At 45.6% G+C, this 27847-nt stretch overlaps 1 long non-coding RNA gene across 3 annotated transcripts in view; it reads left to right on the top strand.

The window, feature by feature from the left end:
- The window catches only part of LOC137859559 (uncharacterized), a 100160-nt gene that overhangs the window by 31767 nt on the left and 40546 nt on the right, over window positions 1-27847 (top strand). For all 3 annotated transcript variants that reach the window (XR_011098374.1, XR_011098376.1, XR_011098375.1), the window contains exon 3: window positions 13260-13345. This is a non-coding gene — a long non-coding RNA (uncharacterized lncRNA). The remainder of the gene's footprint in view (window positions 1-13259; window positions 13346-27847) is intronic.

The following is a 27847-nucleotide window of genomic DNA, read 5'->3' on the forward strand; positions in this document are numbered from 1 at the left end:
AAGAGAACATAGAAGACAAAGGTTCAACACTTTGTAATTTTACTTGTTTCTGAGACCAGACATTTCTTCTTGGTGTCTGAAAAGGTGCTTTTGACTTCAGCACTCAGCCTACAACTCAGCAGAGCTGCTAATCATTATGATTCACCTAAATGAGTCTGTATAAGAGCCAGTTCCTTTATAAATCCGTTCAAGATCTGCACACTTAAATGTAGTACTGAATAAGCTGTGGACTTCTATGTACAAGACTTTTCATCAGTGATTCCCAAAGTAATGTATATCTTCAGAATCACTGAGATTGTTAAAATTATCACTCCCAGATCATCTGAACCCAGATCATCTGAATATCCTATTTAACATCCTAATAATTAGGATATTCCTGTCCTCTTTCAAAAGCTCTGTGATATTCCTAGCACCTGCCTGAATGTAAGACTAAACAACAGTCCAAACAAGTCAAAAGAACTGTTGAGAAGATACTGCTTTTTAAATATATTTTATCAGTTTTCCTTATGAATCTGAGTCAGTTCTCTGCCACTTTGTTAGTCTTGTAGTCAAAATATAGCTTACACATCAAAAATATAACTCCAAATATTTTGCTTTACCTTTGACGCAATCCGTGTTTCTTGCCCTTCAGAGCGGATTTAAAAAAGAAAAAAAGTCTATCTGCTGCTTGAATGACAGAGTCTCACAACCACACTGACACCAGGGCAGCTCAGCTTTTCTTGTCCAGGAAAACAAACAAACCAGGCGACCGACCAACATATAATCAGCTTATCCCAAAGAGAGCATCGTCCTGAAGGCTGATTTCGCTCAGTTACACAAACAGTGGACTCCTAGCCTCCTGAAATACATTACACAAAAAAACACTCTGCTTACCTTGTGTGTTTCTGGCCAGATGATCCCCAGACCACTTGCTTGCTTTGCTGAAAAAGCGTACAATAAAACAACATAGACTTTTCAGATCTCTGTAGACAGATGAAAACCACAACTGTGCAACCAGTTTAACAGGACAGAACTGATTTTTCCATATGGCTCCTGAACAGTCATTGTAACTAAAATGCTTGCAGCCTTTCAGGAAAAGAAAAAAATAAAGAGTGTTGATATTTTGTTAGGTTGGGGCTTTTCAAAGGTTATTTTGAACTTGCAGATTTTTGAAATCTTCCCACCCCTGCCTGCTGCTCTTTCAGGTCCGGAGCTCCTTCGCGAGGGCTGCACGGTGCCCGTGGGTGCTGCCTGCGGACAGCGGACAGCGGGGCTTGATTCCTGCACAGGGTGTCCGCCAGCCGGCTCACAGCCTAATCCCAGCCCTGGCTGGCCAGGGAGCAGGTCTTTGACAGGAACGCACAGAGGAGGAGGGGGCCAGACAGAGAGCGGTTAACCCTTGTTAGCCCACACCAGCAGCCAGCCAGGGGCACACCGGTCGCCTCCAGAAAATGTCTTGCATTAGCAGCTCGATGGAGCAAGTCCACGGAGCATGCGAGCCCCTTGCCCACAGCGCTGCAGCAGTGGCAGGCTTTCTCCAGTGTGCTTGCAGTTAGTTGTGCTGGTGGTGGCCCAACAGGTGCTGCCTGGCTCACGGAAGGGAAGGGAGAAGAGCTGTGAGGGAGGGAACGCTTTGCATTTTTTGTGCACACAGGAATTAGCAATCCTTTGAAGACTGTCGGGAATCTACAGCATGGAGCTGCGGAGACTTCTGGCAGGGGCTTTGTAAGGAAGAAACTCCAAAAGTGCTTGGGCTGTTTTGTGGCTGGGGGAGCAAGCAGGGAAAAGGTGCTTGGAAAACTGCCTGCAACCAGTGCAAACACTTCCTTCTGCGATCGGGGCTGCGAAGCAGTTGCAGCAAAGCTGTGGTCGTGAGAAGGCCTGCTCCTGCTGAGCGACAGCAGGGTATGGCTGAGACTCATGTGCTGCTTCTTTCTTCTTGGCCTGAGATACCAGTATGGGAGCCCTGGGCTCATCCCTGTGAGGACGTCTGCTCTGCTTCTTCAGGTCTGCTGGGAAGGGCAAGCCCCAGAAAGCTGTACCGGCTTCTGGGCAGGCACTTTGCAGGGCTCAAAGGCAGAGGATGCCAGGGAGGCTAGGCCTCTTACTTATTTTAAAAGAAATTCAGTGTTGGAAGAGAGTGATTTGCAGTAACCCTTTACCATTGTCCCCCTGGACTTGGAGTTATATTATTTAAGCCTTCCGAAGACTAGGAGCTTGCTAAGAAGAGGGGCAGGTGAGGGAGAAGGAAGAGGAGGTTTCCACAGATTTTACATAACCTACCCCGAAGAAAATGTAGATTTTTCTCATCAACAGATAAAATGGAGAGAAACATTTACAGTGTGCTTACTGTCACTGCAGAAGATGATAAGAAAAAATAATATGTTGTTTATCAGTGCTTTCCTAAAATTTAGTTGCAAAAAGTATTTGCTGAGCAACTGGGCTTTTACCAAAGAGACAGCATGTGGGAGCCTTGATACAGACACTGTGTGATTGGGGATTTGGCACCATGGAGCTGGTGAGGGATCTTGCAAGATGTTTGCTGGAATGCTAGGAAAAGCAGGACTAAAAGATGTCCATGTAACAGATATTAGCTAATGTCCATTCGGAGCTAATGAAACCGTATGAACTAGTGAAAATATAAGCACCCAGCCTGAAGCAAACCGTTCTCCTAATGAAGGAGAAGCATGAGAAAAAGGTGCTGCAAATTTAGTAACTTCCTAGACCAGGCACAGAAGAGGGAAGTGTAGGTTGGATGAGGTGCATCAACAAAACGTGCAATGAAAAGAGGGCACAAAAGAAAGGGTGTCAGCCATTAATGCAGGGACTGTGGCATGTTGATGCTGAGGTTTGGAGGGACTCCTGAGTGGCAGTGAGCAGGGCTGGGCTCGCTGTCTCACCCTCCAGACCCTCCCCACTGCCCTCAAGACAAGCTGTTCCCCAGGGCACAGTTCAGCTTCCAGGGCAGGTACTGGGCATCTGAAAACTGTCCATAGTTTTGGCCAAATGCTTGAAGGAGCACTCAGTCTTCTGCATAATATGAACAGGGATGTCAGGTGAAAGAGGATGACAAGGTGGTTTTACTGTAGAAGTAGTCCAATTCCTTCTTCCGTGATTTTGCACGTACTTCCCACGTGTGTGTGCTTACATGCTTTGCTGGATGTACATTGGTAGATTTAGAGGTTCACTGAACCAGTCTCAAAGAAAAACTACATGTTCTCTACTGAGAAATAAGAGCTAAATTCATGACTCATAGAGCTTGACTGAACTCAGTGGAGTCACAAGAGGGATAAATCAAACCCTTGATTTGACATAAAATTGATATGACAGACTTCTCAATTAAAAAAAATAAAAATAAAGTAGTCTATAACAAGCAGGCCCTGCTGTGCCTCAGAGCTGGATCAGTGACTTCAGGAGGGCTGTTCAAGAGATCTTGCTCTTGTCCCAACCCTGCTGGCCATCAACACCTCTCACACGTGCAAGTGGTGGCCACCTTTGACATCAGAGGCCTGCCTTACAGTCTGTTCTGTAGCAGCTCTGCTAACAGGTTGGTAATGCTGAAAACAAAGGAACTGAGATGAAACCAGAGCAAGAAGTCAGACCATCTGGGAGATGGTCTGAAGCTCTCACTTCAGGTGTGTATTTCCAGCAACTGCTATCCTGGTTTCTGTGTTCTGTGATCCCGCGAGCCAGAGGAGCATCCTGCAGCCCCTCACAGCTGTCCCCCAGCACACCCTGCCTGTAGCATTCAGCTGCTCTTTCACAGGATGCTCTGCTAAGGGATGCTCGGAGCAATGCTCAGAGCCTGTAGGAGGGACAGCCTGCCCGGCACGCCTCCGGTAACCGATAGTGCCTTCCTACTTGGCGGGTGGGTGCAAAAACTGACCGTGGGCATTTCTGATGAGGATCTAGTCTCCACCATCAGTACCGTGCACTGCAGAGCAGTGACAGCTGTGTTCCTGTCCACAGCCCGGCTGGATCAGGGCCTGGCTGTAGCCCAGGCAGTTGCCCACCCAGACAACTTCCCTGTGCCCCCAGCCCTGCTCGGGGAGCTCTGTTTCGTGATACTCTGTAAGCACATTAAAAATTCATGGGGAAATAGAAATCTAATCTTTCCGTTACAAGGCAAGTAACATTCCCCCCTTCTGTCTTTTACACATGTGCACACACACATATATTCTATGAACCACTAAGTCAAAATTAGTCTTTAGCTTACAGCTACATATCTGTCTGCAAAATATCTTTTTAACTAATCAGGGCTTACAACCTGTGTTCATAGCACCGTCTGGAAGTAGCTATGGCTGTCTGATGTTTTTGAACATGTTCTGCATCTGATCTGTTGGCATGATTATAGCATCCTGATATATTTTGCATTTTCCACGGCTGCAAGTTACAATCCATTCCTCTTGGCAGAAGACTCTAGCTTCGAACTTGTCCTGCTGGCTATGGAAGGGGGGCACAAATTTCCATAAAAATCCCCTGCCGAGTGGAGGGATTGTCGGAATCACTGCTTGACAGATACCAGAGCTAATAGGTCCTTGAGAAGTTAACATGATGATGGTTAGTATTACTGCTCAAAAAATATCTTCTTAGGCAGCTTTGGCTCCAGAATCACACTTTCCTTTGAAACTGTGAAAGACAAGCCTAAGCAAAAGTCTGGAGCTTAAAGAGCTCCACCAAGGGTACAGTCGTGGGGCAGCTGCTGATATTTCTTCCAGGTTTTGTTAAGCTCTGGCAATGCACAAACATTGAAAGGCCTGTCTGATAAGAAAAGCTCTGGTCTGTTCCTATTCAGTGGCTTTAATAAGCAGGAGAGACAGGGAATTGCTCTGAAGTGAAAAGCAGACTTGGAATTTTCCTGCAGCAGGAAATAAAGGAATAGGTTGGTTCGGAAGCTAGGGGGTTGTCCCAGCATCGCATATTGGCTTTGTAGGATGAAAAGCCAGTGGCCTGCTGTATTTTGGATCCATAACTTCTTTGGTATGTCTCTGTTAAGACGTTCTCCAGAGGATTAGATAGTGGTGATTGCTGTAAATACGGAAATTGTAGATGAAGTTTTTTGCTTAGCTGTCCCTTGCCAGGGAATAAGATGCTGCTGCCTTTACACTTGAAAATGAGCTTTTTTTCTGATACGATTGAAACAAAAGATAGCCTTGAAGGGTCTTCTGGTAAGCAGCCATCTAAAAAATACGGAAATATGATTATCCCTCACTATATTCTTATTCCACATTTTTAAGAGTAGTAGTAGGCAGTTAGAGGAATCCAGAGACCAATAATGCAGGTGATATAGGGGAGATTTCCTATGCAAAGCTCTGATTTTCCAGGATGTAAGAGATTGCTTCTGAGGGTACTATATACAATTTAATGGGAAAATTCCCTATTTTTGTGTCAGAATTTGTTCCTCCACAAGAGTAAATTCAGTGCAACGGAGGAATCTTCAAGTCCCCAGCCAGGATTCGGTATTGCACTAACAGCCTCTTTATGAACTAAAGAGGAAAACATATTGAAGGTCCTGAGCTGCTATTTTCATTTCCTTTTCCTTTACCATACCCCCAGGCTTTCAGGATTTTAGGTTAAGTCTTGTTAAATGTGCCTCAGAAAAGCACCTACAAAATTCCCATCAAAGCAGCGAATCAGTTGGGGCAGGTAAGGAATAACAACGTGAGGGTATCCGTTCAGCTGGAAGCTGCTGAAGATTTCCATTGCCAAAGTCACAGAAAGGAAAGAGGTGGCATTGTCCGTAATCAGCACGCCATTTTAATGGGGTAATCCTATATTTTGTTTTTAGCTACAGTCTTGCTTGTTTTACATGCCAAAGGATTAAACTCTTATAAATAGGACTAATCCACCCTTGTGAACAAGGAACATCCAAGTGTTTTCTATGGCAGAGGTTCTCAAGTGCCGGTTTAATTCCTCTTAATGACAAGTTGGAGAGGAGCAGGGCATGTTGAGCAGCCAGGCTCTTGCTCTTAAATCAAGCACAGGCTTGCCAAATTTCACTTGTCTGGAGGGAGAATCTCTGATCCTGCGCTACTCCACAAGCTTTTTACAAACACCTTTGGTCTGGCCAGGAGGCCTTTCACCGTGTGGGTGCTGGTTTCACGTAGACCATTTCACTTCCCTCTCGGGTCCTGGGGAGAGCTCCCTCCTTCACATCTCCGTGGGAATTTACAAGCAACCGAAATTTCCACCTGCAGCACAGAACGGTTTTTCAGCAGGATGCGATCACTGCTCCTTGCTCTCTGTGTCCCCAGGGGTTGCAGCGGCTTGCTCCCAGGAGCATTGAACTACAAAGTGCATGTTACAGTGTTGTCAGGGAGGCGGACTGCATTCGTTTCCCTTACAGACATCTTCTGCGGTGGCCGGCAGAGCAGGAGTTAAGCGCTGTCCTCTTTTCTGCCTTTGCTGGCTGGAGTCACTGGCATCCCATCTGGCCCAGGCTGTCCTCAGCCCTTCCCGGCCGTCTCTGGGGAAGGCACTACAATACCCAGGAATTTTAACAATCCTAAACAGATTGGGGGCCACATATGGAGCAAAATGATTAGATTATAAGAAATCCAATCACATTTGCTGCCCCGGCCTTATATTTGTAAGCATTCGGGATCAGGCTTTCTGCTCAGTTACGAATATTTTACATGCAGCAGAGATAAAGTTATTATGTTCATCTCTCCATTTTGTTCCCACAGGAATAGTATCCATTTTAATGTTTGGTTGTAGGAATTTAATGAATAAGTTAACATTACATCTAATAAAATCTGCCACTTTTGTCATAAATTGTCATAGCGGCCTACTGTTCGTGGCAGTCGTATTTACACTATACAGGAGAAGGAATACAAAACGTACTCATACATATGTATCCGAAGGGGAAAAATAATCCCTTTGCCTTGCTAATTCTGCCTTGTGTATTCTATTATTTTTTTTTTCTGAGTGCAATGAAAGAGTTGGATATTTCATGAGTTCATGTCTGTGAAAGAATTTTTTAGCAAAAATTCTTCATTGAGCAAACCCCTCCAAATGTGAAGCATAAGTATAAAAAATGAATAGAAAACCATGCAGCTCATCCTCCAGTCATCTCATCCTTCATCTCTTGCTATCACCCTCCCTTGTGATACAGAAATCACCAGGCAGGAATACAGGTCCTTGCAAAGTTGCGGAGGATCTTGTAAAGCCAGCACAGTTTTTTGTCCAGAGGCAAGCCTAAAAGGCCACAAACCAGCAAAAGGGCTCTGCAGGGAATTCTCGGAGGGGAAATGCAGAGCTGGCGGAGCTGGCTGTTTTCGCTTTCCTTCCCACAGACCAGAAGTTTTGCCTGGGGTGAATTTTCCACTTAGAAAAGTTGATTATAAAAATTGTCTTGCTAATTCTTCTCCCGACATCTTGGGTAGGATGTTAAGTCCTCAACAGCCCCTGAAGGAAGCGGTCTTCCAGGCTGCTGAAAGCAGGGATTGCTGTACTAGGACTGCCTAATAACCACCCAGTGCTTTATCTTGTCTCTGGCACTGGTCTGCAGCAGGGGTCCCAGCTCTTTGCTGTAGCACGGTAGCACACCTAAGACCAGTGATTAAGAGCAGTGGCTGGAGCCAGCTAATGCTTCAGAGTCTCCAGGAAAGTTGCAGTGTTGATTTTTTTTTTTTTTTTTTAACATGACTGCTCTAAATTTACAAGCTATTTTATGGACTCATTAATTTTTCACAGGGGAAAGATAAATGAGTGGCTGGAGAGGAGCTCAGAATACGGGCTATTTACGCTTAATTTATAAATTATGAACTTGAAAGCTGACACTTTATGGTGCTTGGTATCATTTCATAATGAAATGGAATGAATCACTCTGCTTCTACGCGGGCTCTGGCATAACATCCACATCTACACCGCCAGGCAGTTTCTGACAGCAGTGACTGAGCGCTGCTCAGCCCGTGGCTGGCAGAGGGGTTTCCTTTGCAATCATCTCAGCTCATTTTCCTTGAAATTCCTCCTGCTTTCCTCTGGCAGATGCTTGGCCCCCTTGCTCTGCAGCTTGCAGGTAACCCCTTAGAGTCCAGGCATGGTCTGGGCAGACACTGTGACCCTGCTCTGACTTCAGAACCCGATGGCTTCATCTCCATACCCAAGGAAGCATGAGTCAGGCTCACTCACCCTGCTGTGACTCTACCAAATCACCCCATGAGGTTTCTGCAGCATGAGGGGGAACTAGGGAAATCTAAGGCAGCTCCAAAGGCACGTTCATTCTGATTATGTGAGGTATCTGGGACAGGGATAAGAGAACTTGCCCCTTCTGTGTGTCTGCTGTATTCAGGTGCCCCCGAGTCTCCATGGGCAAACTCCTGGACTCCTGGAGGGGCCTCTGAAGAGTCCTACGACAGGAGCAAGAAGCAGCGATGGCACTGCAAAGACAGAAGTGCAGAGGATCCGGGGAAATCCCACCGTCTACATGATGCTTACAGGACTCAGGTTGCACTGAATCAGATGCAAATGTGTGCAAAGAAGGCACAGCCACAAGCTCATGTGGGACTAATTCAGTATTCTCCCTACACTGACACTGCTGCCTATGTGTCAGTCTGCCTTAAAATACTGCTCCTGACATTAGATTAGCTCCGGTGTTTTCCAGCATTTCGGATTTATTCCTGACACTGGCCTCATTTATTTTACCACTTGGCCAGTGGCCATTTCTTACCGAGCCTTGCCTTTAGATTTCAGCATGAAATGAAATGTCACCACCTTGTTTGCCCTCCCCTTCAGCACCCAGCCTCCCAGGGCGTTGGGAGCAGCCTGAGAAGCTGGTCCAGCCCCTCAGCTCTTCCTGGGACATGGGGCTGGCAGCATGGCGATTTGCCTCCCTGTATCTTAAGTCCCTCTTCTCCTGATAAGATGCTCTGGAAAGGCCTCGGCACTTAGGGTAAGCTGTGCTTGGCTTCCAGCTGTCCCAAAGATTGCTGCAGTAGTCCTTTACCAGGGATGTGGGGTGGCCAGGCCAGCCCCAGGCTGGCTCGCTGTGGGACCTTCAAGCCACCCCTTGTGCCGTGATGTGCCCCTCGTGGCTTCTTGCTCCTGTACCTGAGCATCTTTTGGGAATTCCAGTGGTGCCAAACCATTTCAGGCCGAAGTCTCCCCAAAGGTCTGAAGAACAGGTTGTCACCAGAAATCCCTGAGCTTTCCTCCGCTATCTGTGAGGCTCTGTGGGTTTCATTTAATGCTCTGTTGTTCTTTCCCTACGTGAAATTGCTCTGGTCTTGGATCAGACTTGATTTTAATTGGTGTCTAGTATCAGGACTGTATTAAGAAAAAGTTGTTGTGACATTGCCAGAGCCTTGGCATCTGTAGGTGCGTCTGGATTGTGTGTCAGTTCACATCTTCTGGTACTTCCCTTGAGCAATGATTAGAAGGGCTTGTGGCTGGATCTCACCAGCCATAAGAAAGGGCACCCATCAGCACAGCCTACCTGTGCGACAGGAGGCAGAAGCTGGTTCTCCCCCAGACTGTGGGCCCTCATTTTCTGGCTGTTGTGTCAGGAGGGAGGTGGGGGCCATGCCTGACCCATAGCAAGGGAAAAATAAATGTCTTTGGAGACAAAAAGGAGCAGAGGAGGCAGGAGGTGTTTAATTCGTCCAGCAGACGCTGTGCTTGGAGGATTCACAAGGCAGGGATGGGAAATGTCTCTTCCCCACACGGCCTGCCTGTCTCCCCACACGGGGTGAGGCACGGAGCAGTGGGACTGCAGCTCCAGGTGTCAGGGCAGCGCCACAGGCAGCAGTGCTGGGGAGGCACCAGCGTGTCCGGGGTGAGCTGCTGAATGGTGAGCTGGGGGTCGGGCTGGGAGGGAGAGGGAAGAGCCACGCCATTTTAGCTCCAGGTCAGCACCTCCACTGGCAGGGCCCTGGCTTTTGGGGGAGCGCCTCTCCTATTTCCATTTTTATGATGTGGGTTTCCCAGATTTTCTTGGCTGGAGAAACGTGCACGAACGTGTTACCTGTTCGGTTAGCCTCTGCAACCTCGTACTGCGTAGGCCAAAGAATAAACACGTGTTCTGCCCTCACCTGGCTCCTGGGATGAGTTTGCTTGTCTGACATACCCAGATTTATATTTCTGATCTATGCTAATAAATCCCCTTTTCATGGGGGAAGAATCAGGGAACGGGAACTTTGAACGAGGGACAAGGAACTGCTGGGAAAACAAACATTGGTAAGTGCCTGCACTGGGAAAACACCTTTCTAAACCAAATTGCTCCCAGAGCTATTGCCAGGGAAGCAACAGTCAATTCCTAAAGGAATTAATCTCCTCATAATCGCCTGTGATGAGTGTCTTTATCATACTAGCTGAGTGATTGCACTGCTGTCAGCAAGGGATTACTGTTAATTGATTAAAATGTTGTTTCGCTGCGGTATGCACCTGACTTATTATCCGAGGGAGGGAAAAACCTTGGCTCAGAGAGAGGAGCTAAAAGAGTTGGGGGAGAAAGGAGGGAAGGAAAGTAGATTCTCCTCAAAGGATCTACTCAGAAATATAAAGCAGGTTGTCAGAAAAAATGCATTCAAAGGAATAATGTCTCTCTCCCGTCATATTTCAACTATAAGACCGCAAGGAAATGAAATTCACCCTCACGCTCCAACATGCCAGTCTGATCCAGCCATAGAAGGAAGCTGAACTGGGGAGCGCACGTTGCACTCGTATGGAAATGTGAAATCTAACAGCCAGCTAAGGAAAGTCAGCAGTCTACGTGGTCAACAAATGAGACATTGTTTGGGCCAAGTTGGCTTTATTCCTGGGCTTCATAAGCCCACACAAGAGCTCTCTGCACTTCAGAGCAGATGATCAAGTTAGCTTTATTGTGCTCATATGAGCAAGCCGACAACGGCTTTTCCAAAGTTTGGTTGTTTTTATTTATTTATATATATAAATATAAATATAAATATAAATATAAATATAAATATAAATATAAATATAAATATAAATATAAATATAAATATAAATATAAATATATATATATATAAAACATGAATATCACACCTTTCTGGAGTGAATCCTTTTTTCCTCCCCTCGCAACACCAGTGAAAATGCTTGAGGGCCCCAGTCTGCAAGCACTGCTCCTGAGTAAGTGACAAAGCTTCTCCCCATGAAGCTATGCCCAGGGTAAGCGGTTACGAAGTTGAGCCTTTGGCCCAGAGAACCCATTCTGGCTTGGAAAGGTGCAAAGAACGCACTTGTAATTGCACGGTTAAAAAAGCCAATTATAAAATGAATGCCACAAACAGCACAGCTTAGTAAGAGGTGGGCCCCTTACCTTTGAGATAGAAATGCCACACAATTTCATCATTTCTACATAGCAGTTTAATGCACAAAAGAGGCTGTCAATTCTGGCAGTCTGACCACATATTTTCCACTTATTAAAATGAAATGTGTGTGACCATTTCTCCAAGCTGCTTTGGGAGTATCTGCCTATTAAATTTCAACATAAGAGACTTCCCTGAGACTTTCCACTCCTCAAAAAACTCCTTTCCACTTTGGCAGCTCCCACAGGAGGATCTGAGACTGCAGCTACCTTCATTATTTGGAAAGCCCGAGGGACATACGTCCCCAGGACACACCGCGGTGCAGTGGAGAGGTGCCAGACCTGCACGCTGGCTGATCACAAGCCCACTGCTCACAGCACCATCTCTTCGTGTGGCCCCACACGGGAGGAGCAGGCTGAGCGCTTTCACAGAGGCTGAACTTGACCCTGAGGAGCAGCTTTGTTCTTCTTGGCCAGAAGTGCCCGAAAGCTATGCAGGGAAAGCACAGGTGCAGATGATATTAATGCTTTGAGAGGGAGACTGTTGTGATAACTTGGTGAAAACGTGTGCCATCTGAGCTCCCTCACTGTAAACCATACTGCAAAGAGGTTTTTGATGGCAAAAAGTGGCTCAGACCATGGCCTGCTCATGGCTCATGGCCTGCACTCTGCTGGCACATCCACATTCCTTCCTGTTAAACAGGGAGGGAGAAAGTGGAAGCAGGTAGGAAAGAGTGGCAGAAGCTGCCCACTAGGATAGGTCGAACATGAAATGTGGCTTGTGGGATGCGCTAAGAGCCTTCTCTGAAAGTAGAGGATAAACCTCATCTGTGTAAAGTCGCCAACATTGGCCGAGCTGCTGCAGATGCAGAGCTCAGCTGTTGTCAGGTTCTTTTTGCTGATGCAGACCAAGAGCTAGAGAGGGAAGTGCCCTCATTTTATTACACAAACAGCAATATATATCAGTTTTTAAATACTCAGATACAAAGGCTTCAAGCTGTGCATGGTTTTATGGTCCTCTTATAGACCTCTGTCTAATAAAAATCTGTTTGGCTTTTGTTGCTGATTTTTTTTTACTTATTTAGAGGAAAGAAAGCCTACTTTCGCCTTGATGGCCTCCCCAGGCTTCTGCTTCCCTGGGCAATACTGGGATGAAAACTGGGATGGCTGGTCAAAACAGAGGACAGCTGATGCTGTGTTGGTTACATTCCCTTTGAGACTTATCTTGTTCTTCCACTTTCCCATTCTTTCTACCTGTTGCTCTCTCTCTCTCACACACACACACAGGAAAACATAGCTTTGGGCAGTCCTGTCCACAACTCCCTGCAATGAAATTTGTGAAGATGACATTTCCCTGTGACGTTCATCCCAGCCCTGGGGTTTCCAGTTTTCTCCCTCTTTCTATTATCTCCACTGTTAACTCAGACTATCATTCTGGGCAGGTGTGTGTCTTTGGTCTGCCCCTTCTGTGCACTGGGCAATGCAATACTTCTGCCTTCTCACTAAACCCTGTGTCGGAAGATTAAAGAAAGTTTGAAAAATCCTTGTAAACCCTGGCAAAAATACAAACTGTTATAGGTGCCAGAAATGAAAAACAGTGAAATAACCATCTGGAAATAATAGTAATAGTTCCACAGAAACATAAAAGCATAGCTTATAATATTCATAGCATGGCTGAAAGCGCTTATCTTTTCCCTATATTGAAATACCAATTTCTGAAGCATATGCAAAGAAGTTAGGCTGCAATTTGATAGGATGTGCTGCCCTGAAAATTTTGCTATCAAGCACATCTTAAACTGAGTGATGACTGCTGCATAGTGACATTGCCTCTATTTCTGTCCATCAGCAATAGACAGCAGGCACCTGTGAGAGATGGTGTATCGGCTTCTTAATTGTATTGTAATGTATATAGAGTTTCTGCAGCACACATTAGGACACTATCTGTGACCTTGAGAGTCCTGAGACAGCATGTTTTAATACTACTTCTTGCTTTACCATCTGTGTCTTTGTATTTTAGGAAGAAGAGATGCCCTCCTTGCAGAGCTCCCACAAACCAAAGGCCAAAATATCCAACAGCATGACTCGTGTGCCTCTCTGTTACAGGTATGAAAAAGAGGAAACCCTTATTAATGGGAATTTAATTTGTGTTGTGTGTCCTGCCTACCCAATGCTCTTGCAAACTGAAGAACAGGTGAATTTATAATGCTGGAACAGAGCCATGCTAGGCATAATAGATATGTTATCATAACTAGAAACAAGAATAAATGTAATAGAATGAAATAACAACACGTCCAATTTAAATGGAGATACCAGCTCTACCCAAGCAGTCCTGAAGAATGATATGCAACATAAGTACACAGTATTCAACATATGCAACTGCACTAAGCAGTTCAGGGAGGAATTCTTCATTCTTGTGTCTCCAGTCCTGGAGCCTTTGGGAAGCACGCTCTCCTCTCCACTGAGGGTAAAAAATTCTTCTCTTTAGACGGGAATGAAAGCTTGCACACTTAGTGACGCCACTTGTTTCACTGAGCAGACATAAATGAGAGCATTGGTTGCCTGTCTCCCTCATGCATTAGTTTTGAGAATTCAACTATGTGAGCACACAGCTCCTCCTACATTTAAATCAACCGTTCTGTTTGCAGATTGTGACCCTCTTGTCCTTTCTGCGCTGCTAAATGCGGCAGGGTGGGGTGAGGATCTAACTGGGACCCAATGTGCTGTGAATATGCACTTCTGTGGGGAGTCAGCTGAGAGAAGTTGAGTCACTGATCTCATTTTCAGAAGAGAGTGGATTAAATAGAAGGAAAGACTGCTTCCTTAAGACTGACATTTACAAGTATATGAATGCACTCAGAAATGAATGATAATCTGTTAATCTATTCCTACCTGTGGTTTGTCTCAGAACACTTTTCGATGTTATCTGAGATGCATTATTAGCTGAGGTGGGCTGGTCGGTCGGCAGATTTGTACTGCACAGCTTGTCAGCTTGTTGTGGAGTGTCCATTTAGGTTTTTGTCATTTATTCTCTGTGTTTTTTCACTGCTAAACCACATTGCCACCATTCAAAAGTCAGATGATGCCAAAAAAAAAAAAAAAAAAGAAGAGAGTTCCTCAGTTCCCTGACCTTCACTGACATCCTGAATTTCTCTGATGTGTTTCCAAACAGGTCCTCAGCTCTTAGGTCTTTTTTTTTTTTTTTCTGACCTCAGATGAGCAATCTGATCTGATCACAAGTAAGATCCTCATTTTGGACATGCCTGAGTGCACCTTGCACCACAAAGTCTTAAATTCAGACTGTAGGTTCCCAACATTTGTTTCTCTCATTCTGAAGTGAGCAGGAGAGAAATGGTTGATTGTTTCGTGGGACTTGTAGAGCTCCCAGTGAGTGGCTGAAAGGGCATCAATTAGTTCAGGACAAATTGCCTCTGGGCAGTTTTGGTAACAGACAGAAATGCAGACAGTCAAATGGGTACTTGCCCTCGGTAATAAGAGCTGATAATAATGGCTGATCCTTTCTTTAACACCACTACATTTATTTTTTTGTAATACTGTGAAGAACTATGATGAAATAATTTCTCTAGAAGAATGCAAGTTGATAAAGGTATAAGTGGAATATAAAGGTACAAGTGGAAGCAGTGATCTACAAGATGAATTACAATATTATTAAAAAATCCATGAGTAGCTGAAACTGCAAAATACCAGTAGTTTAGCATCACTCTGAAGAGTTAATATCACTTTTCAAAACATCCAGACTGTTCAAGTAGGATACAAAATGTGTGAGGGGTTAAATTACAGGGCATCTCACTTTCCTATGTCTGGTAATGGAAAATTGAGCTTTTCAACTCTGGGTAACTTTGGGATCTGCTAATATGACTGAGAGTTATGACTGCCCTCTGTGAAATAGTGTAAGTCTTTTTGTCCGGATGAAAGAGCTCTCTCCCACTGTCTTCTCCTCCCCCATTGTAACTCTCATATAATCAAGTTTTGGTACTTTTGATGGGGAGAGTACACAAATGCCTCACCAGCACAGTGAGAGGCTGTGTACAACCTGCTGCCACACCAGGAATGGAAAAGGGCACAAGGGGGTTATGCAAACTGGATGAAAATCTTTCTTATCCTGACAGATCTGAAAGGATGATCTTGTACAAACTCTTTAAATAGTTTTGAAAGTGCTTTTTAAATACTGAGGATATGCAGTCTTACTGCATTGAGTGACTTAAACCTAAGCAACTGTACTGCTTACACTCTGTGTGGAAATGACACTGCTATACAGAGCAGTTTCTTCCTGGCAGCATGGGAAAAGAGTTGTCACTGTCTTGCAGCATCTATTGGCATTACATTTGTCACATCTTCATTTGCTGGGCCTGCTCTGTGGGTGAACACAGGATATCCATCTGCAGTGCTGCCAATCAATAATTTTCATCAACATTCACTTAATTTTTAGCGTAGAAAACAATAACACTGCCCAGGAGATAAGGACAAGCCAGTGTCTGAGACAGCTTGGCGTGCTTTGATATTATCTCTCTATCATTGCGGTTCTGAGATTCCCAGATGAACTCAAGCCAGCACAGACAATATTACACAAGGACACACAAGGTATCTGAAGAGTTAGCTTGTCTTTCTGCTGGACAGCAAGACTGCCACCTTTTGTAAAGAAACTACTCCTTGGCAGGGTCTCTGCAGCAACAGAGCTGCGATGAGCTCAAGCTGCTGGTCACTTACATATGTACAGTCGTGGTTGGGTCAGATCCTCCCCACCGCAATCATGATGAAAACCAATATAACCCCATTTTTTATTTAAGCAGAAATAAAAATCAATGAACAGATGGGAGGTGGTGGACAAAGAAGAATTCTAAGGTTGGAGCACTGAGGTAACATCAGCGCAGCCTGCTGGGTTAAGGAGCACCAGTTTCACCAGAGATTGTGTTGCTGACAGGTCTCCTGTCAGTTGTTCTTCTTACTTTTTGGGCCACGAAATAGAGCCAGAGTTGTTCTCCTTTCTTTCAGAGTGTATACCAGCAGTTTCTAAAGCAGGTTCTGGGAACCCCTAGCACACCCATGGCCTCAGCAGATCTGGCGCTGTTAGACCATGCTCTGTAATGAGCCCGAGCACTTGCCGTGGCTCAGCCTGCACTGCGCCCACAGGATACCAGGACAAGTATTTGATTGCCTCTTGATGGTGAATTTCTTTTTAATAAACCCCTGTCAGTGGGCTGCTAGGCTGTCCTCACCAGAATGCTCTCACTGAAGCCTGGCACAAATGCCATAGCCTAGCGTGGTACAGGAGGGCTTGACATGCCATATGCTCCTGGGTGCTGTCAGGGCCCAAAGGCCACTAGTAGCTCTTAACAGCCCTGACCAGCCCCACCTGGGGGCTCCACCTGCAGCCCCTTCTCATGGGCTCAGGAGCTCTATTTAAGCTCAGCCCTGGGCCTTCACTTCTTCTTAGGGCTGTGTTGCGTTGTGCTGGTTCCCAGCTTGCCTCTGCTTATGCCTGGTGGTACTGTGGTGCTCCAGCCCTGCAGGCTGACTTCCTCGCTTGGCTTAGGACCTGACCCATCACCATGAGCTTGCTTGATCTGGCCTGTCTTGCTCAGTTACTGCAGGAGGGGGCCTGGCTGGTGAGCCCTCTGCCCTGCTGGCTCTGTTGCTGTGCCTGTTTCCCTGCCCATTAGGGAGCAACCAGTCCTTGCTGCTTCCTGATGTTAGCAAAAGTGCTAAGGGGACCCTGAGACAATCTTTAGTGTTAAGAGCTAAGTTCTTATAAAGTAGAGATCCCCCTACCATATCTGGGTGCTAAGCCTGTTGCATGCAATTTGAGTTCTTGTACTCAGTGGGGTATGTGTCTTCTGACACATCCTTGGTCTGTCCCAGTGTTTGGCCAACCACCTGCTGCAGCAGGGAGAGGCAGCTGAGGCTGGCAAAGCTAATCTTATAACTGGGCAGCATCCTTTGCACTGGCAGCCAACCTGCCATATCAAACTTGGCACATGCAGTGAGGGAGAACTGACCTGAAGCCTTCTGCTTGGCCTCTGTGCGTTCATATTTCTCACTGGGGCAGCAAGGGGCACAGACAGCTGGCAGAAGGGATGCAGGTGTGGCAACAGCCTTGGCAGGCTGGTTTTCCCAAAAGGCCAGGAGCAAGCCTCTGCTCTCAGGTGCATGATTTCCAGTGGGATCAACAGTGAAACCTGAAGGTAAGGTGAAGTCCCAGACAGCAGATGCAGTGCCATGATCAAAAGCAAAGGAGGAGTTCAAGTTGATATTCAACTTGTCAAATTACCTCAGCTGAAAGTAATTTTGCAGGGACTGCACAAACACAGCAAGTAGGGATCCTGCAAGTGAATTTGAATTACTTGAAAAGTGCTTGATAAGCCTCGATCTGGTTTTGGTTTTTGAATCTTATTTTTAAATTGCCTGTTTTGGCTGTATGCTTCTTATTTTGGGTGTGTACTCCTTCATTGGGAGAGAAGGGTCAGAATGCTGGCTCTTAAGTGAAGGCAGATGCCGCTTTTGCTTGTTGCCTTTGAAATGTTCTTAAAGTAGGATAATGTTTCTTCATGGAGTTATTTAGTGTTATTTGGTGGAAAGGATGAAAGTAGTGCCGAGTATCAGTTGAGTACAATAACACCTCTGAATAGGGATTAGACTCCTGAGTTCATTTCTCTTCCCTCTTTCCTTTCAGGCTTGTTCAGACAGCTACACGATTTCTCCTATAAATTTGCAACTGTTTTTCTAGAATACAATTTTAAACAAGCAAATGTCATTGCCACACATGAATATTTGCAATTCAGATGTCACAGGATGGATATTCATATCAAGTGTTTGTGCATTCATCCCTCATGAGAACGAACATCACGTGGCCTATTTGAATCATCCCAAACAATCAAATTGGCTTAATCAGTAAAAATTACATAATTATATCTACTGTGGCTTATAATTAAAGGATGAATGTTGGAAAGAAGCTCCCACAAAGGCTGTGGTGAGGAGTGCTGCAGAGGAGGTGCAGCCCGCAGCACCTGTGCTGATGTGCTGGGTCTGCCACGGGGTTCAGGGAGATTGGAGCAGGGTCCTGCAGCCAGAAGTGCTTTATTTACTGCGCCCTGATGTGCATCCAGCTTGGAATCCTGTTTCTTCTTAGTTGCATTACGCTGTAAATCACACACACTGTAAATGATTAATTAGCTTTGGTTGTCATTTGGACAGGGTTGGTCCTGGATGGCTCAGGCTGGAGCTGTGCACAGCTCTGGTTTCTGAGGGAGTCCTCATTTCAAAGCCAAGTGCAGGCAGGGAACATGAAAGGTCCCAAAACAAGTATGCATCTCAGGACAGAGGGAAGAACTCAGGTGTTCTGTAAGTGTGCCAAAAACCAACTGTGCAGCATCCTTCCAACCCTGATGGGCCTGCCTGGGGCTGGAGGAAGAGGAGGTGTTGCCGAGCTGCCCACACTCCTGGCTGGGTAGGCCAGCCTACTCCTGTAGTATGGGCAGGAGAGCACTTTGTGTCCCCCTGTTCCCTCCAGGGTGGCAGTGCTACTCCCTCAGAGGGTGGGCACCCAGAGACTGCCCCAAGGAGAGCTGGTGCTTGCTGCTTCACTGGAGACCCCCGGCCTTGCTTCTGAAATGGGTGTCTAACTCTGTTGGGCAATGAAGACTGACTGCAGACACAGGTAACAGGCAGATATTTTTCCGTGGTCACTGGAAAAGAGCAAAGAGCTTTCCTGGATGTCCCAGTGGTCATGTCCTGTGTCTCTACCAAACACAAAGCTTTCCCAAGCCCTGCTACCTGGATGTTTCATTTCACTTCAGTGTTTTTTGTTGCAGGAAGGGTAGAGGGGGAGCAGCTCAGACCTGCAATCTTCCTTGTTAGAGATTCACTGAAGAAACTTGTGCCCTGAGCTACTGCCATTGCCTTTCACATTCTACTCCGCCATCTCTTTGGCAATATATCCACACAGACTGACCCCCTGCCTGGACCTCTCACTTGCTCCTGGAGCTCGCTGCAACCCAAGGGCTGTTCCCATGTAGCTGCTCTCACCATCCCTACTCAGAGCCAGCCTCCAGAGCAGTTTCACCTCCTCCAATATGTTTATGAATTAAAAAAAAGCCCAACTACAAGTGGGAGATGGGCTTTCTTCTGCACTCTACGCTGTAACCAGTTTGTGGAAGGGCTCTCCTTTGGGCCAGGCAAGGAACTGCACAAGAGTGTGGTCTGTGCAATGCTGTCCCCAAGCTCCTTGTGACAGCTGGCAATTGCACTCCACCTGCAAACAGCCCCACCAGCCCTGTGGTCCTTGCTCTGTGCTAATAAATGAATTGAAAAAATTGTCTGTTCATGGCCAATCTGTGCTCAAAGGGATGTGCTGTGTCAGATGATCCCTTATGAGTTATTTGCCTGGCACTAATGGGAATGTAGCAGCAGTGAATGGATAAATATGCCCTCTCCAGGAAAAAATTTGGTTCCTTAATGGAGATGCAAGGGAAGTCATTTATCCTTAATGTTTAAAATAAAAATTGCCTGATTGTTAGCAGTGATTTATTGGTTTTGGTTGGGTCCTACAAATGGAGTGGATTCAGGAGGTTAAACCCAGATGAGCTCATGCTGTTCAGCTGGATGATATTAGGAGTTAATCCCTTTGCATGGTTCCCTGTTCAGTAATACCTCTCAAGCCTGATGATTGCAGCTGTATTTTAAAAGCTTTTTTAAAAGATAATCTGCTGGAAATGTGAAGCTGGTAGAAATAAAGAATAGTCTCTTCTTTCCATGGAACAGACACGGTATTTGTTTCCACACTTAAATTGTTCTTTGAACTGACTTGCAAAACAGATTCAGGATTGATTAGAGCCTTCCAGTGATGCCTCGTAAAGTCAAATTTCTTTTGGAGATACAAGTGGTAGCGGTTCCCACAACTGCTGTAGGTAATTACAGGTCTCCTTCACAAATCTAATAACCTGCTTGTTTCGTGGCTGCTAAGTAACTTTTGTTCCATGTGGTTTTTCTTTGCTTTGTGTTGCTGGCACTTAGGATGGCTGGCTTCTGGAGTCTTTGGGCTGCCGTATGCTTTAAGCGTAGCTTATCACCAAGCAGGCAATTTTATAGCCTTCGAGTGATGAGACTATCAAAAAAATGTATAAGAGATGTACCCTGTGGCCTGAAACTGTGTGCTCGGTTGTCCTAGGGGTCCCAGCAGGGGTTATTTATTTGATTCCCATGCTAACAGAATGTTTTAGGGATTTGCTGCTTACATGCCAAATCCTCGTAGTGGGTTTCTGAGCCATCCACCAAACAGCTGATCCACTCATCCAGGTTAACCTTTGTGTTCCCATCTGTGTCGCAGAGATGGAAAGTGGATTGCAAACAGCAGATGAGCTCTCTTTGAAGAATTGTGGGAACACTGCAGTGCCCGGAGTGTTTGCAACACGCCTCTGAGCTAAATATCAATTAAAGAAAGCTTTCTTCTGAAAGAAAGCCAGTGTTGCTAACTCTGGCTTGCTTTAATTCTCATGAGTTTTTTCTACAGCTTCTGTGTAAAAAGCAAAAAGTCCATATGGTTGCAGAGAAACATTATCTAAGCAAATTCTAATAACTTAAAAATCAGAAAGCAGAGTAAAGGGCTTCGTATAGGTAAGCATGTGGTCCTTTTACAGACAGAGTTTAAATGCAGAACTGCAGAACACTGCTTTAGATGGCTGTCCTTGCTGAGAGACCAGACCAAGGCCAGCTAGGAAGAAGCTTTCTTTTCTGTAGAAATATTTGGTGTGTGAGCTGTTACTCAAAGCTCCTTGTGGGCACAGGCTCTGTGTGAAGAAGTGAACTCTGCAGGCACACAGCAAGGGTGCTGCTTCCAAGATTTCTGTGATCTATAAGTCAGTCAAGTACTTGCGAGGGCCTGACTTTTGATTTAGGAATGCTTGGGCCTGCCAGTGCCAGGAACGAAGCAGAGAGTAATAGAAATGGGGTTTGGAAGGGAGCTAAGTGATGAAGGAGAAGCAGATGGAAGAAGAAAAAGCATGGTATTGTGCCATTTGTACTTTTTTTTTTTCAATTGGTATTTCTTTTTCATATGTTTCCTTGATTCTTTTCCAACTCCTCCCTCTGCTCTCTTTTTCTGTTTCTCACCTGCTTAGGTTCAAATAAATGCTAGAAAACATCGGTCCTGTTTTTTATCTGTAGAAATGTGTGGAAGAGATTAGAGTTTAAGGGACATCAGTTCTAGGCTGGATTTTGTTACTGAAATAGATTATATTCTTGTCCAAATCTATGTACTGCTAACATTGGCTCTTCTGGTGTCAGATAAGTTGGTCTTAAAGTTCCTGAATTTAGCTGAGTGGGGCCAAAAAGGAGGTTATCTGTGCTAGACGTGCGATTTTGCTGCCTTATTTGATTGGAATAGTTCTCAAGGTGTAATCCTTCAGATTGCTCTCCCTGGTGTAGGCTGAAAAGCCTCCTGGTTGTGGCTGAACTAAGACATGAATATTTTGGCTCTCTGCTGTCCCTCTGATCTTTGGCAAATGTGATCTCAGTGCAGCTATTCACCTGGAACACTTCGTGTCTCCCAGGAGTGGGGGAGGCAAGTCGTTCAGGTTTACAGCATCTGAGCGTTTCAGGGAGGTGAGGAGCATAAAAATACCCACAGAAACAGGCAAGTTTCTACAGCAGTAATTTGTAAATACCCTTCTTACTTAGTGTATGATAGCTAGTAATTTGTGACTTGCTTGTAAATTAACATGGCTGGAGTCTGTTTGCTTTTCATATAAAGCAGCACTAATAGGAACTGAGCCTAAACTAGGTTGTATCCAGTGTCTGCCAGTGCTGTTGTCCATGCTAGTGCTGGCCTGGGTTGTTTTTGCAGACTCTTTCGTGAGGCATCTGCGTGTCACCACCCTAACAAGTCACTCAGCTTGTTCTCCATATCTCATAATATAGCTTGCATTACCCCAAAGCCACTCTACAAATCAACTCAGTGAGATGGGAATCCAGTCTGTAAACTTCAGGTTGGCATTACAAGCGCTGGCAGGAAGATGGGTAACTGAAGTCTGGCTCACTGGTGTTGTGCACCTAACTGGGTGGCCACATAAGAGCCTCCTGGAGGTATGAAACATGTAGCTGAAGAGTCCCTGATGTTGTATTTTTAAACTTGGAGCTGTAGGAGGTCCTGCTGCCTGCTGAGCGCTCAGCACACCAGCTCTTTATTTCAGACTTCAGATGCTTGGAAAAGGATGGGGAGTGCTCCAGGGATGTAACCTCCAGGAGGTACCTTCTCGTCCCCTGGGCCTCAGGTAATGCATGTGGAAGTGCAGTGCAGTGCATTTTAGAGTGGAAACAAAGAAGCACATCTGGGAAAGGAAGCAAAACTTTGTGCCTGCCCAGTTTAAAGAAATGATGTGTTGCCCTTTAGCTGGGGGGGATTTTCATATTAAGATTTACTGGGGAAAATTGTTTCAGCAGGCTATGCCAAGGGAAAGCATAGGTAATAAAGTTTTTGCAGCTCTTGTTGGCCACGTTTGTGGTTTCTGTTATGATCTGAGATGTGGACTCTGCTGTAATATCCCCAAAAGGGAAGGAAGAAATAAACCTAAAGCTTTTTTGCAATGCTTGAAGTTAAGGTATATTCTCTGTATCTTTAAAAGTGAGAAATCAATAGTGATGAAAAGATGGAGTTGTTCAAGTCTTACTTCAGCCATCGTGCGTTTTGGCTGCAGTTGTATTAAGTCCTTCTATAAACTTGATTGAATAATGACTTCTACAAAAGAAATAATGTTCCTCTAACTTGCTGAATTTCAAGTATAGTAGCTGAGCAGGGGGTATGTGTACTTGGGTTGTGATCTCAAAAAAATCTTTTGCCAACACCACTATTAAGGGTTGATGAAGGCACTAAGATATAGATTAAAGCAATATCTCGGTTTACATGCATCTAAAAAGACAAAGTGATGAGAAAGTTCTAGTTAAATTTCAGCACAAAACTGGGTTAATTGTGATGTACTTGAAGTTTTTTATGCTAAGACCCAGGTAAAATTACACAATAAGCTAGGACCAGCGTTTTTGATGTTAAATGAGATAGAGAGGAACTCCAAGGAGTTCCCAGATTTCAGTGCTTCCCGATGGCAAATTAAATACAGACTTGATAAATGCTGTACCATGCTAATAGGAAGAACCATTTAAAACCATGTAAGAGTACTTATGAGTGAACTAATTAACTAACCACTTGGGAAAAGGTGTAAATGTCGTTGCACTGCCCAGCAAAGTTCATGTGACAGGTTAAGAAATGTCAGGCGACCAGAATATGCAGGACTGAGCGTGTGGCAAAGCTCCTGCCCTTACCTGGGGTGGTGGCCAGGCCTCAACAACCTGGGGGATGTGTTAGGAAAGCTGGGACTGAATAAGCTGGAAATGGACTCCAGAAGCTCTCCCAACAAGCCTGTTACTGAAACAGGGCTTTTAAGCAGTTGAACAATGGAAAAATTTCTTCTCACCTCTCCTGTTTTCACTCCATTATAATCTGGCTTCTTGTCTGAACACCCTGGGATGTAGCTCAGATGTGTCCTGGGCTGCTGAAGTGGCTGGGTTGCTGTTAGGTGGAGGGCAGGTGGCCCGGAGAAGGGTGAGTGCAGCCTCCCCATGTGAACCCCTTCTGTGTCTTGGCCAAATTCCGGTGTAGACACAATGAGAAGGAAAACCAAAATCCTTGTGTGAAGGATCATATGAGATCTGGGAGGCAACACAGTTGCCTGTGGTGGTCAGGAGCTTTCCATAGTCCAGGGGTAAAGGGTAAAAGAATAAATCTCTGAGGCTGTGACAAGGCCTCCACCTTGCTGCTGATGGAGCTTCTCCCTGGCTGGCAGAGCAGCTGCCAGGTACCTGCTGGTCCCAGCAAAGGCATCTCCTTCTCAAGGCACTGCCTCAGAGCCCAGCTGGCTCCAAGGTTGCTTTGGGCTTCAGCAATCACTGGAGGAGGTCACGACTTGCGAAATGCTGCTCCTGCAACCTGTTCACAGCACAGCTTGGAAGACTAGGTAAGGAATCAAAGCCACATCTTTGGGGTTTTAGCTGTGAGGACATGGTTTAGCCCTGTCGCAGTGGTTTGAACTGTGGTGTACCATTTGGCAGCAATGTGCTTCCCTGAGGTGGTTATGGTGGAGTAGCGAGGGTGGTCACTTCTGTGTTAAATCTGCCTGTAATGCTTGCCTCTTCCCCTGCTTCCTGCCTCTGCTTCTGTGCTGATGGGAACTCCCGGTGAAGTGTTTTGATTTTCCTTCTCTAGAAGATGTATGGAAAAATGGATTGCTTGTAATAATAAAAACTGGGATTTTTGCTTGGCTTTTCTTACTTTTTTCTTACTTGACACAAGGGTCCCATGGCCTTGCTGCTTCTTGTGAGGCTGTACAGCTTTTAGGAGAAGGAAATAAAGAATGCAAGAGGACAGCACTGTCTTTACTTTTGCCCCTTTGAGCTGGGCATGGCAATGGCAGGAGAGGAGAAGTGGAGCCCTGACCAGGAGCTGAGCTGGGAACTGCACTGCTCTGTTCGGTTGGCAACTCTGAGTCAAAGCTATCCTCCTAGCAATTTGTAGGGAGAGGTGAGGATACTGACTAACAGGAGCTGCAGGAAGGCATTTTCTTGGGTTTGGAAAGAAGACAGCAACCTGGAGCAGAGCACAGACTGAGAACAACTGCTCAGAGCTTACCTTACTTGTGGTTTCCTGATTCTGGATTAGAGATAACGATTAGGTCTGCTCAGCCATGTGTGGGGGCTACTGTTCCTGTCCCCTGCTGCAAAACCTGGAGCGGGTGCAGCCTGCCAGGTCTTCCATGCCCCAGGCAGGGGTGTCCTGACCCCGAGGGTGGCTGGAGTGCTGTCCCCTCCCAGCAGTGTGCCCCCAGAGCAGGGCTGTGCAGCAGGTGGGGTCATGGTGCCATGCTGGAGCCTTCCTCCTCGGGCAGGAGGAGGAAGGAGCAGGCAAGCACCGAAGGCTTTCACCCATCTGTCCAGGTGACTAAGCACTGATTTTATTTTTAGTGAAAGCTGATGCTAGGAAAGCAAACAGGGCTGATGGTGCATCTGGGAGAGCTGGTGTCACTTCCTGCGCTGTGGAAACCTGCTTAGGCTCTGAGCTGCAGTGCCTTGTATCGATTTTCCTACCTGGGGCTGAGTGTGCTTGTTAGCTTTCTCCCCGGTGACAAATGAGGTCATCCCTGCTGAAGGTCGGGGTGGCTTCTCGGCACCTTTTTTTTCTATTCCTGGAGGTCGGGTTTTTGACTTTGCTGTCTGTGCTTGTTTTGGCCAGCAGAGGGTACTAAAGGAAAGGTTAAGACCGAGAAAAGCTTTTTGCTGTCAGCTTGTTTATCAGGCTGGGCTCAAAGTCGAAGATAAAAAGCTGTGCTTCTGGTAACCGACAGGTCTATAACAAAGAACAATTAGAAGTGCTTATATCCTCTGATTGCCTTTCTATGCTAATTTGCCTTGTTTTATGATTAAAACACTTGAATTTAAAACTTGCCAGTCATGTAAATGATTTCAAGCTTTTATTCAGTGTTCAGTTAGCAATATATGTTGCTTCACATCCTTGATGGCATCTTTGTAGAAATGAATAAATGCCTAATAATTATAGGGTTATGGTAAAAACAAAGCTGTAAAAGCAGTCACGAAGTGATCTCCATTATAAAACACGTAGCTGATTTTAAAGAATGTATATCTAAAGCTAGTGCCTGGAAGCATGGATGTGAAGTGTTTATCCTCCAAGATTAATGTGGAATTTTCACCCACTATTTTTATCCACTTGGGACTTCACTGTCCCTTCTGTCCCTGCTCACGTAACCTGTATCTCATTGCCAGATGTCTGCCCTGCACTGGGGGGTGTTGGACCACCTTACTCCACCTCTTTTCAGACAGGCTGTTTGCTTAGGCTTTGGTGAAGATCCTGCTTCATGCTTCCTGGCTTATTGCTGTCTATTTCTGTAAGCACTGGGCAAAGCCTCACTGTGTTAGTCACAGGCGAACGCTTCCCAGGTCCGTGCCTGGGAGGACACACAGACCAGTGCTGCTGAGCTCCTGGAACATGTCTGCAGCCAAAAATTAAGTTTCTTCTCCCGGTCCTCCAAAGGCAGGGCTGTGCTGGCTCTGCTGAGTGTCAACTGCGGAAAGGCTCCGCGGTGCTGTCACGCGGAGCATATGGCACGTCTGGGTCACGGGCTGCAGCAGGCTGCGGGTCTCCCCCTGCTCCCCTGTCCCAGATCTGGTGATCGATGTGTTGACCAGTTGACCCGAGGTAGTTTGTTACAGTGGTGATGCACAGAGCTGCTGCTACTGAGATTGTGTGGTTATTGGAGCCTGTGGGCTCCCGGAGAAGGGCTGCGGTCCTCCTGTGTTGCTCACAGGCACCCATCTCCTCTGAGCATGGTCTCTGGAGCAGTGAGGTGGGGATGAAGGCAAGACTGGAGGCAACAAATATGTTAATTCTCCATGGATTAGGGTTTTTCTCCCTCTGCAAAACAGATAATACCTTAATTAAACTGCACAGTTGTGACCTGCTTTCGTATTTTTCAAGAAAATGCTATGTTATTGCTGTTTGGTTAACTTCTCCAGTCCATCCTTGTGCTCCCATCTGGGAGGAGCTACAAGTAGGGAAAAGTGAGGTATTTTCAGGAAAAACAGGGCTTTTGGAATACCTTTTTAGAAAAACAGCAAAATAGCAGTGGCATTTTTCAACTGGGGCTCTAAAGCAGTTTTACATCTATGAAATCCTTCCTTCCATCTAGCTTCTGTTGTTTTATAGATATTTCATATACTAATGGTTTGTACAGTCAGTGCTAATATGAAAAATAAAACAAGCATCTATCAGGAAGCATAATTTAAGGTAGATAAATCAAACGTTCACAAATGGAGGAATACAGAACGGAGGTTGCAAGCCCCCATGGACCCAACCCCTACTTCTCACGTCTTATCAACTCTATTTCATATTGACAAGTAACATCAACTAATGTATGGAGGGTGCTGAATTATGAATGTGTGCATGCATCTGCAGAACCACAGAATGGGACAAACAGGACTTGCATTCATTTGGGACTCAGTCCTCTGCACCTTCGCTCTCTGAGCTGTGACCAAAGGGGGAAAGCTCCCATGAGGAAATGGGAACTCCTCTCTGTCCTTAGCAAAAAACCTTCCTGCATTCTTGTGTCATGCCAAGGCAAGAAGTCTGTCTTGTTTTGACTGTTTTTGGCTTGTTTTTGACTGTCCCACAGCACTAGTCTTGATCATGCTTTTGGCTGCAAAAGATGCATGCTTTATTCCAGTACAACAGATCTCTTAAATTCCTCTGGGCTTTTTGTAGCAAATATTAATAAACTTATATAAATGTTAATGTGGATTTCCACCCAAACCTCTTCCAGACTATACTCTGTCACAACAACATGTGAAGAAGTTTAAGAGTTAGGCTGTGCTGCTGTTGTGTTGTGATCGCTGCCTGTCACAGTGTTTTTATTGTTTTGGTACTCATGAGCTTATCTCTTGTCACTTTGGACTAGATTTAAGCATATGGTAGAGGGATACACTTACTTTTTTTTGGTTACACTATACTCTGTACCTGATTGTCTGTTACCCGTCAGG

This window comes from Anas acuta, chromosome 7, assembly GCF_963932015.1.
Source record: "Anas acuta chromosome 7, bAnaAcu1.1, whole genome shotgun sequence".
Lineage (NCBI taxonomy): Eukaryota > Metazoa > Chordata > Aves > Anseriformes > Anatidae > Anas > Anas acuta.